Source organism: Neopsephotus bourkii, unplaced genomic scaffold (genome assembly GCF_033783945.1).
Source record: "Neopsephotus bourkii isolate Nb327-2 ecotype Australia unplaced genomic scaffold, CSIRO-AGI_Nbou_v1 NB_215, whole genome shotgun sequence".
Classification (NCBI taxonomy): domain Eukaryota; kingdom Metazoa; phylum Chordata; class Aves; order Psittaciformes; family Psittacidae; genus Neopsephotus; species Neopsephotus bourkii.
The window spans coordinates 1-10,293 of NW_026900727.1; the positions used below are offsets into that span (position 1 = coordinate 1).

Sequence of the window (10,293 nt, forward strand, 5' to 3'; positions counted from 1 at the left end):
AGAAACGCTGTTGGGTTTGCAGAACCGGAGAAAACCGCTCCGAGGAGCGCTCCCCGGAGGATGGAAACCGAGCGGGGAGCAGCGGTTCCGGAGCCCGTTGCCTCTGCGGCACCGAAAAGGTGAGCGTGTGCTGCCCCCAGGTGTCCCAACGTCGGTACTGCAGGTGGTGCAGAAGGTGGGGGAGAGCGGCTCCGGGCGCCGCTCGCTGCTGCCATGTTGTATCGAAATCCCGGTACCTGCGGGAGGGGGGGCCGCGCTGCGGCTCTGCCGAAAACGCAGCACCGAAGCGAGCAGTGACGGGGCGGGTGCAGCGGTGATGTGGGGAAAGCGGCTGGGGACCGCGTTCCGATGCTACCGTGCGGCCAAATCGCGGCACTGCACGGGGGGAAGCAGAGGAACGGCTCAAGGAGACAGTCAGTGCTCCGATTACGGGGCCGGTATTCGGAACTAACCGGACTGCAGAAAAGAAGCTGCACTGGTGAAGCTGAACCAATCAGAGAGGCGGAAGGGCGGTGCTCGGAGTGATTGACGGCCGCCTCAGCCAATGGCGACAAACGGGGGGGCGGTTTCAGAAGAGACCAAGAGAGGGGCGGTGCTCGGAGTGATTATGGCGGCAGAGGGAGGCGGTGTCCTGCACCACTCGATGACCCCCTCCCTCTCAATCCTCCACCACCTGCAGCACCGAGTTTGGACACGTGATGGCAGCAGCGAGCCGTGCCCTGCGGCCTGCATGTCCCCTCCATACCTCCACCACCTGCAGTACTGACCTCTGGACACGTGGTGGCAGCAAACGGTCAGTTTTCGGTACCCAGGAGGCAAAGGGCTGAGAGCAACGGCCGCTCCCAGCCCAGTTCACATCCTCCGGGGACACCAACTGCCGACTGGGGACCTGAAGACTTTGCAATACCGGGGCTGGGCTAAGTTCCTAAGGGAACTTTTAATGGAGATTCTTACAGGCTTGTTCACTTTTATCCCTCTCTTTGCGTTGCAGCAGTTTATAATCACATTCTGCTCTTGCACTCTTTATTCTCTTTATGCATTTGTATGGATTTGGGTTTTTCTTTCAGCTGTCCCTGCTTTTTAGTCTCTTGTAGTAACTTTATTTTTGAGCAGCCCATACCTAAAATGACATGAGAAACGGGCAAAACTGGTTTAAAACACATTACAAATGGTCAAAAATGGAATAGAAATGGCCCAAAATGGATTAAAAAAGGTAAAAAGTGGGTAGAAATGGGAAAAAATGGCTTAAACCGGGTTAGAATCGGGCAAAAAATGGACAAAAATGGCCATGAATTGTTCAGAAATAGCCAAAAAAAAAAGCTTTACATGCGTTAGAAATGGGAAAGACGGGTTTAAAATAGCCAAAAATAGCTTAAAACTGGTAAGAAAAGGGCAAAAAATGGGATAGAAATGGCCCTAAATTGTTTAGAAATAAATAAAAATGGCTTAAAATAGGTTAGAAATGGGGAAAAATGGGTAACAGAAAAAATGGCTTAAAATGGGTGAGAAATGGGCAAAAATGTGTTGGAAGTGGCAAAAAAATCCTTAGAAATGAAGAAAAATGGTTTAGAAATGGCCAAAATGGCTTAAAACAGGTTAGAATGGGATATAAAAAAGCTTCTAGCCACAAATGGGTAAAAATAGCATAAATCATGTTAGAAGTGGCCAAAAATATGTTAGAAATGGCCAAAACTGGCTTAAAACTGGGGACAAATGGGCAAAAATGGGTTACAAAAAGAAAAAAGTGGATCAAACCGAGTTAGAAACGGGCCAAAATGAGGTGGAAATTGAAAAAAATGGCTTTAAACAGGTTAGAAGTGGCCAAAAATGGGTCAGAAACGGCAAAAAGCTTAGAAATAGCAAGTAAAAGCTTAAAACGGTTTATAAGTGGCCATAAATGCATTAGGAATAGCCAAAAGAGGGTTAAAATGGGTCAGAATTTGGCAAAAATTGGTTGGAAACAGCCAAAGCCAGTTTAGAAATACAAAAAAAAAAAAAAGCCAAAATGGCTTAAATGGGTTAGAAATTACCAAAAATGGCTTAAACCAGGTTAGAAAAGATCAAAAAATGGTTAGAAGTGGCAAAAAGATGCGTATAATGGGTTAGAAGTGGCCAAAATTGAGTCAGAAATGGCCAAAAACGGTTTAGAAATGGGGAAATAGATGTAAAACGGGTTAGAAATAGCAAAAAAATGGCTTAAACTTGTAAGAAACCGGCAAAACCGGGATAGAAATGACCATAAATGGCTCCTTCTTTCCTTCCCTCCTTCAATCCTTCCTTTTTTCCCCTCCCTCCTTGCTTCCCTCTCTCCTTTTTCCCTCCCACCTTCCTGCAGAATGAGAGTGAATACAAGAGCAGAGATTCTGAGACAACCTAATGGAAGAAAAGGCAAGAGTACAACTGAATATGGGTAAGAGAATAGAAGGGAACAGAATCCAAGAGATTACTGGAGAAGAGCATCTAAGGGAAAAGAGTATCAAGGAATGTAAGAGATCTAATAGAATCTAAGATTAAGATTAGAGAATTGAAGAGCATCTAAGAAGAGAATATAGGGGGAGAGAATATCATGGAATAGAAGAGAATCTAAGAGAAGCCAAGAGAGAAAAATTGAAGAGCATACAGGAAAAGGGAAGAGAAATGTAGAGACTCTAAGAAAAGGAAACTGAAGAGACTATAAGGGTATAACAAGCAAATAAAGGAAGAAGGGAATCCGAGAAAAGAATATGTAAGCAAATATAGAAGAGAGATAAGCGAAAACACTATATGGGATAAGGCAACGTAAGAGAAAATAAGAAAATGTAAGACTATAGAAAAAGGGAAGAGAATATCAAAGAGGGAAGAAACTAAGACAACATAAGGGAAAAGAATGTAAGAGAAAGGTATATATGAGGAATCTAAGATAAGGGAAGAGAACATAAGGGAATTTAAAAGAGAAGGGAATGTAAGAGAATATTAGAGAACATAAGGGAAGGGAAGAGACTAAGAGAATATAGGACAATTGAAGAGAGTAAAGAGAAGGGAATAGAAGAAAATGCAAAAGGACAGAAGAGAAGGAAGTAGAAGAGAACAGAGACTAGAAAAGACTAAGAGAACCTATGGAAAGAGAATATAAAAGAATCTAAGAAAACAGAACCGGAAGGGAAGAGACTATATGGAAATGGAAAAGACTAAGAGATTATAGGAGAAGAGGAAAGAGTACAAGAGGAACAAGGAAGGGAAGAGACTGTAAGAGAGTATTAGAGAGGACAAAAGACAAGTGCTCTTGGCCTGATGACATCTCTATTTTTTCAGGGCAACTATTTAATTGCATTAAAAGCAAGAATCGTTAAATATACATAGTCTTGTCTGTCATGGAGCTTCATCAAGCCATGAGAGGCAGCTGCACAAAGGGAATCCTTTCTCTAAGGGAAGCGGCTGAGCAGTGATCTGTTATAGCCACCCATCTATGTTACCTGTGCTGCGACACTAATGCCACCGACAGAGCAGACAGGCTCTGGCAGCAGGCACCGAACAGGAGGGGATGCTGCTGCGTGCATGGAAGGCAGAGGCACGTTCCCACAGCGCTTGCTGGCTGTGCCTTAAGCACAGTTTTCCATTCGCATCCCCAGTGGCCTTACCTCTTCCTCCCATGCCACTTTGCCATGCTTCATGGCAGCATCCAAGGACCTTGTCCCTGTACGGCTGGGTTCATCAGCACACTGCCTGCTGGGCAGCGTGCATCACCTGCAGGGCTCTGTGATCACCAGGGTGCGGCAAAGGCAGCAGCAAAGAGGGGTCCCTTGGAAATGTGCTGTCTGCCTGCAGGCACCGCTCTGTTATGGCATCTTCTTGACATCAGGGGCTAAATACCCATCTCTGTCCCTGCGAGTGAGTGGTGCCCGGGGCTGCTGGGAAAGCCAATCTGTGGAACACGCTGTGTGTGTTCTGGTCTGTAAGCCCCCCCCATCAGCTATGGTACAGATGAAGCCTTGTCACTGTCAAATGTTTAGCAGGTAATACCCTTTAGTGAACTAGAAACCTGCACTGACGCCACACGCCTGGCAGGCTAGGAAAGGTAGATGCATTTGGGGTTATGCACACGAAAGCTCTACATCCTGCTGCGGTTCAAGTGCCATTGTTCTTGTAGGTAAATGGAAAAGCAGCCTCAAGCCTCCTGCTGGGATCAGGGGTCCTTCAGCTGCACCAGAGGAGCTTTGCTTTCAAGATGTGATACTTGCTATGCTGGTATGTGACCAGTTCAAAGAGGTTGAAATAAAAGTGAATTTGCCCAGAGTTGGGTGTTACTTGCATTGGTACTGTTACTTGTGGTAGCAAACATTTAATGTGAACCACATGCTGAACAGACCTCAGTATTTCAAATAAGCCAGTTTCCCCTCCCTGGCTGCATTAAAATACATTCCCCCAGATGAATTTAACCTCGTGTCAGCAAAGCACTTTAGCTCTAGGTACCAAAGACGAGCTTCAGCAAGGGCACAATCCCACCAGACACACCAAAGAGCGTGAGGATGAGAAGCCCTTGCGTAAGAAAGAAGGGTAATTGTGGCTTTGGGGTATTAAAGAGACCCTCAGCAGCTGTAGGGAAACCCCTGCATTCCCTAGGGTTCTCATCGCAGGATCACGGAATGGTTTTGGTTGAGAGGAACCTCTAAAGGTCATCTAGTCCAACATCCCCTGCAATGAGCAGGGACATCTTCAACTAGATCAGGGTGCTCAGAACCACATCCAGCCTGGCCTTGAACGTCTCCAAGGGTGGTGCATCCTCCACCTCCCTGAGCAACCTGTGCCAGTGCTTTACCACCCTCATTACAGAAAAAGAATGGGGCTGACCTACAGCTCCTGGTTCTCCCTCCCTCCATTGCAATGATCTCAAATCAGGAAAGCAAATCAATCTGAGATTTCCTGTGACAATGTTTTCAATCACATGAATGTAACTGACTGGAAGGGAAAAAACTTCTTGGATTAAGCACGTGAACAAGTTGAACAAAGTAATTTCTTCCTTGTTCAAGCAGAGAATGTGCTTTTGCTCTGATTTACTGGCCCCAGGTATTTCTATAGCAGGATCTAGATCTGTCCAGCTGTTAAAGTGTCACTCTGCATTTATGCCAATGTAAGAAGAAACAAAGGCCTGCATCCAGATCTTGAGCCCCAACTCAAGAGGGATGTGGAGCTGCTCGAGTGAGCCAGAGGAAACCACAGTGATGCTGCAAGGGCAGCTCTGCTAAGGGCAGCTGGGCTTGTTCAGCCTGGAGAAGAGAAGGCTCCCTAAGGGGAAACCTTAGAGCAGCTCCAGTGCCTAAAGGGGCTACAAGAAACCTGGAGAGGAGCTTTGGACAAGGACCTGTACGGACAGGACAAAAGGGGATGGCTGTAACCTGACAGAGGGGGGACTGAGACAAGCTCTCAGGCAGATGCTCTTCCCTGTGAGGGTGCTGAGGCGCTGGCACAGGGTGCCCAGAGGAGCTGTGGCTGCCCCTTCCCTGGCAGCGTTCAAGGCCAGGTTGGATACAGGGGCTTGGAGCAACCTGCTCTAGTGTGACGTGTCCCTGCCTGCCCCTGGCAGGGGTTGGAACCGGATGAGCATTAAGGTCCCTTTCAACATGAACCATTCCATGATTCTATAAAATGCAGAAATGGGGAGGAGAACTACAGGCCAATTACAGACCAATTGGGGAAAGCAGAGGGTAAATGCATTTCCTCTCCTGGCAAGGTCAGAGGAGCATGTGCTACAATTACCAGACATACCTCCGCTCTCCTCTGTTGCTTCCCATTAGCAGAAACCTTTATTTTCTTTTTGGTCTTGCAGCTGAAAGAAAGAGGTTAAAAAAAACTTCTGGAGCTCTTGAAAGGGTTTGTTCTGGCACACACAATGTCCACATGAGTGCGCGCTGCTCTGAAACAGAAGGGTTCTTGTATTTACCTAGGAGCAAGAACTGGGTTTTTCTTCAGTTCAAGAAACCACTGACGTGAATCCACAGCATCAACACTGATGAGGCTGATAGGCTGGTGTGTCTAATACCAGATATCACATCTTCCACCTTGCTTACCTTAGGGTTCAGCACAGCTGCTGAGCACCACTGCTAGCCACCAAACACACTGGATGAGGAAGTGATGAGTGATGAGAGGCTAGACCTCAGTGGAAAGTTCTGCCACTGTTTATTTAGCCAGCAGATCGACACTCAAGGCCAAACGGGGGTAAAATCTCCTACGCAGGAGGAGGAGGTGCCAGGGAAGCCCTTAAGCACCAGCGAGCTGTTGGTGCTGGGCACCAGCCCTGTACATGTAGCCTGTGCCCATCCTGCAGCCCCACGGGCTGGCCCTGCTCCTCCTGGCCAGGATGCATGGCTGCACAGGCCCCACATGTCCTGCCTCTGCTGACACCCGCTGCTGATTCTGTGGCCCTAAACCTACAGGGAATACCACCTGGGGTGCATTCTCTCTTGCTCTCCGTGAACTGCTGCTCAGGCTCCTGCTGGGGCTGCAGGGAGGCAGAGGAGCACCAGGTATTTGGTTTCTGCGCGGCAGCGCAGCCCCTGCGATGCAGACATCCATGCAGTAGGTCGTCATCTCTTTCAGTTTCTGTTCTTTCTCCAGGGTATTCTCTGGGCACTTTACCTGGAAGATCACAGCATGTTATTTCCTAACAGGAGCTGGGAATCGGAAGCTAAATCCATTCTAACATGGGAAACAAGCAATTCAAAAACGTCCCTTTTTTGACCAAATGAACCCCTGCATCCGCTCCCAAGGTCTTCTGAAGCAGTTCCGTGGTTAGCGTGATGACATTGCTGCTTTCAAGGGATGCAGTGACAGATGAGCCTGAAAGAATACAAAAGAACAAAGCGCTGTGCCTTAGGTCATTGTATTTGAGAGCTGTGAACAACAGCAGCAAGGTCAGAGCAGGCAGTCGCCACATTTCTTCATGCTGTTTGGAAACAGGGAGGAACAGCCCCTCACCTAAGTGTTGCGGCCCTCACCTAGAGCTCTTCTGCCCCAGAGGCAGTGTGTCCGCTCACTCTTTCTGGCTGTGCTTCCCTCCCAGGTCAGCTCGCTGCCCAGGGCCTGCCCAGCAGTGCCCATGGTTGCATTAACACCCCTGGGAAGTACTGCCCTGCCCAAGTCTAGCCTCATACCTGTGCAGCATACATATTACATCTTTGCTGACAGTTACCCATCCCTTCGAGAGGAAAAAACAGGGCTGTTGCCACAGATGTGGCAGGTTTGAAGGCAGCCGATGCAGAAAACGCCATGCTGTACACCATGCTTCCCACCCTGTTTCCTTCTTCTTCTCCCTCTGCTCAGTTCAGGTCCCTTCCCTCACCCACCACACCTCCTGCGCTGTCCTTAATCACTTCAGCCACCACAGTCACCCCTCACCCCTCCGGTACCTGCTCACTTCTGAGCTCCCCACACAAGGAAGGAAGGAAGGAAGGAAGGAAGGAAGGAAGGAAGGAAGGAAGGAAGGAAGGAAGGAAGGAAGAGGATTTTACATGCAAGGGGTCTGGTGCATCTGCTTCTTCATGGCATCCTGCTGGGAAAGCCACTGGATGTTTGCCACCACGGTGCTACTGTGGCACCCACAGTCCCTTCAGCCTCTGCCTCGCTTCTCCTCCTCCAAGCTCTGTTAAAGCTTCTGGAAGAAGCCTGATACTTGCTGAGCTGCTGGAGGAAACAAGCCCACTCTGGCCTTCCATGGAGGGGGACAGCTACTGCCCAGTTCTCCCCAGTCTATGATGGGGGGAAAGCAGGACACATGCCAGCCACAGTACTGCAGACCTTGTCCATTGAGCCCCAGACTGTTCCTGGTCCTCCAGCAGCAGCAAGAGGCTGTTTTACAGCCATCTCCATCCTTTTCTCACAGCTGCATGCTGCTGCCTAGCTCCTCTGATGCTGCTGCCACCTTATCTACCCCACCGTAAAGCATTTCCAGCAGCCACAGGATATGCTAACTTATCAGACTGCATCTCTTTAAAGATACTTTGTGCTCACCCATACCCCATCTGTGCTACATGGCCTGCTTTAAAACTCTCTGCTCATTTCCTCCCTCCTCCCACCAGTCTCTGATCTGCCTGGAGCACTTCTCCAGCTCTAAGGGTGGTGTCAGCCACAGCCCTTTCATGCAGCAGAGCACACCAGCCCGGTTTGCCTGCCTTGTACTCGAGCACAGAGGCTGCTGCTGGCACTGCAGACCAGGGCTGATGAAAGCAGTCTGGGCATCAGCCATGCCAGCAAAGACATCTGCCTGATGCAGTTAATGAGCATAACAATGCGGCAGCTTCAGCCTTTGATGTAAGCTATTTCCCTACTGCTACTTACCATAGTTCAGAGAGGTTTTCCTCAGGTGACAGCCAACAGCTTCCCTCCAGCGTGCAGGCAGCGAGCAGCAAGCCTCTGTTGGGAAACCCAGAGCTGAGCACACAAGAACTGGAGACAGCTCTGTGCAGGAGTCGCGTCAGTGCCTGTGAGTGCCTAAGACACTTACATATCCCCCACCAACTGAGTTATTTATTTGTGCGTTTATCAGTCACTGAGGTCTGATTTTGCAGCAAGTGCTCTCACCAGCTGACCACAGGGAGGTCTGAGTTGCTTGCAGAGGCAAATAACTGCTTAATCAGGCCTGTTCGGTCATGGTGTTCCTTCCTAAACCTCTGAAAGCTGTAGGGTTTCACCACTTCAGTCTCCTGTAGGAAAGGCAAAAAAAGGTACTTCAAATTCAGAGGTTAAATTCCTTCCAAAGCGCATTTAGGTGCAAGCAGAAATTCAGGGACATATACACAGAATCACCAGTTCAGAGAACTGTTCCTTCTGCAGGCCACATATACAGCCACCGTGCACAGGATGGGCCCTGATAAAAGCTGATTTTTATCAGCCCGTGAACTCACACTCTCCACATAACCGGTTTGCTTGCAGAACATACTGAAGCCAGTGTGACACAGACTCGGTAGCTACTACTTACTTACATCTGATGGACTTGGCAGGGTGGCAGAATGCCTGCCTTGAGCAGGAGCCATCTCATGCAGCCCTTAATGGCAAGTTCCTTGTTTTGCACTGGTGTTCTCTCTTTCAGGTGTGTCTGTCCGCTTTACATCCACAGAATCCAACTCTCTCCTGGAATGCATGGGCTTACAATCGGGTTAATCCTTTCACCTCCCCACTGCCCTCACAAGGAGTGGACAGCTACATGCCTCACTCACTCACTTAGGGTTTCAAGCACGCCTTTGGGATGCAGGAACTCAGATTCATCTCTCTTCCTCAGCTTTGAGCAGGAGCTCCAGGTTTGCAAGGCAGCCCAGAGGCTCAGAAACCTGCCCAGTTAGAGCCAGAGCACGAGCATGTCCACCAAGAGACATCTGCTATGCCCCTCCAGGCCTTCACACTGCTCCTCTGTCTCCCAAGCCAGCAGACCTGCTAGAAGAGCTTTTGCTCATGGGCTGTGCTGGGCTTTAGGTTTGGTTGCTGCAATCCCTGCCTAGCTCATAACCAAGCTAAGGGTAATCTTACCTCACTTGCACAGCCTGGCCTAAGGAATCCCATTGTCACAGAATGCCCTCACTGTCTCTAGGGGTTCTTCTCACTGCTCTTCCACCCCTCCATTCAAGATGCCACTATTTAATAGACTGTCTGCCGTCTCCTATTGGAAGCGTACTTGGAGATATTTACTCCTGAACTGAGTAAATACACACAAAGCTTGACAAAGGACTCATCCCAGGTAGAGGCTGACTGAGGCAGCCAGCTTTGTAGACTCAAATTCACATTTGTGATGGGCAAAGTAAACAGTTACTTAAACACCTCATTTTCTACGGGATATGCATCTATCAAGAGGTAGGAGGAAAGTCTTACCATGCCTTTTCCTATTCCAGGTCTCAGAGCATCACACAACTTCTGCACAGCATGACAATGACTGTGTCCAGCAACTGCAGTATCACAAGTCTAGAGCTTTATCGCCGTGTCTGTCTCTTCGAACTTGCTCTGTATAATGGCATTTTTTTTTTTTTACAGCTCTATTTAATGCCCTTGCCCTCTGGGTGCTCTTCTGCAAGATAAAGAAGTGGACAGAAACAAGGGTGTATGTAATCAGCTCAGTCTTTGCAGACTGTTTTGTCATCTGCACCTTGCCTTTCATGGCTTATCTGCTCTGGAGTTAAGTCAGCCTGGGATGAACTCTGCCAGTTTACAGAGACAACACGTTTCATCAACATGTTAGTGAGTATCTACGTAGTTACATTTATCTCCACTGACCGATACATTGCTTTAGCTGCACGAGCCTAAACAGGAGGGTCCCTGCATGCTCCTAAGAGA

General features: G+C 48.5%; 1 long non-coding RNA gene across 2 annotated transcripts; it reads right to left on the reverse strand.

Annotated features, from left to right (window-relative positions):
* Window positions 1-8,139: 8,139 nt before the first annotated feature.
* Window positions 8,140-9,945, reverse strand: LOC133207471 (uncharacterized). 2 transcript variants are annotated; one of them, XR_009724054.1, is made up of 3 exons: window positions 9,835-9,945; window positions 8,955-9,102; window positions 8,140-8,675 (listed from the first exon to the last, which is right to left on the reverse strand). It is a non-coding gene; the product is annotated as an uncharacterized LOC133207471 (long non-coding RNA). The 2 variants fall into 2 exon arrangements; XR_009724053.1 differs by lacking the exon at window positions 9,835-9,945 and adding an exon at window positions 9,193-9,295.
* Between the last annotated feature and the right edge of the window lie 348 nt (window positions 9,946-10,293).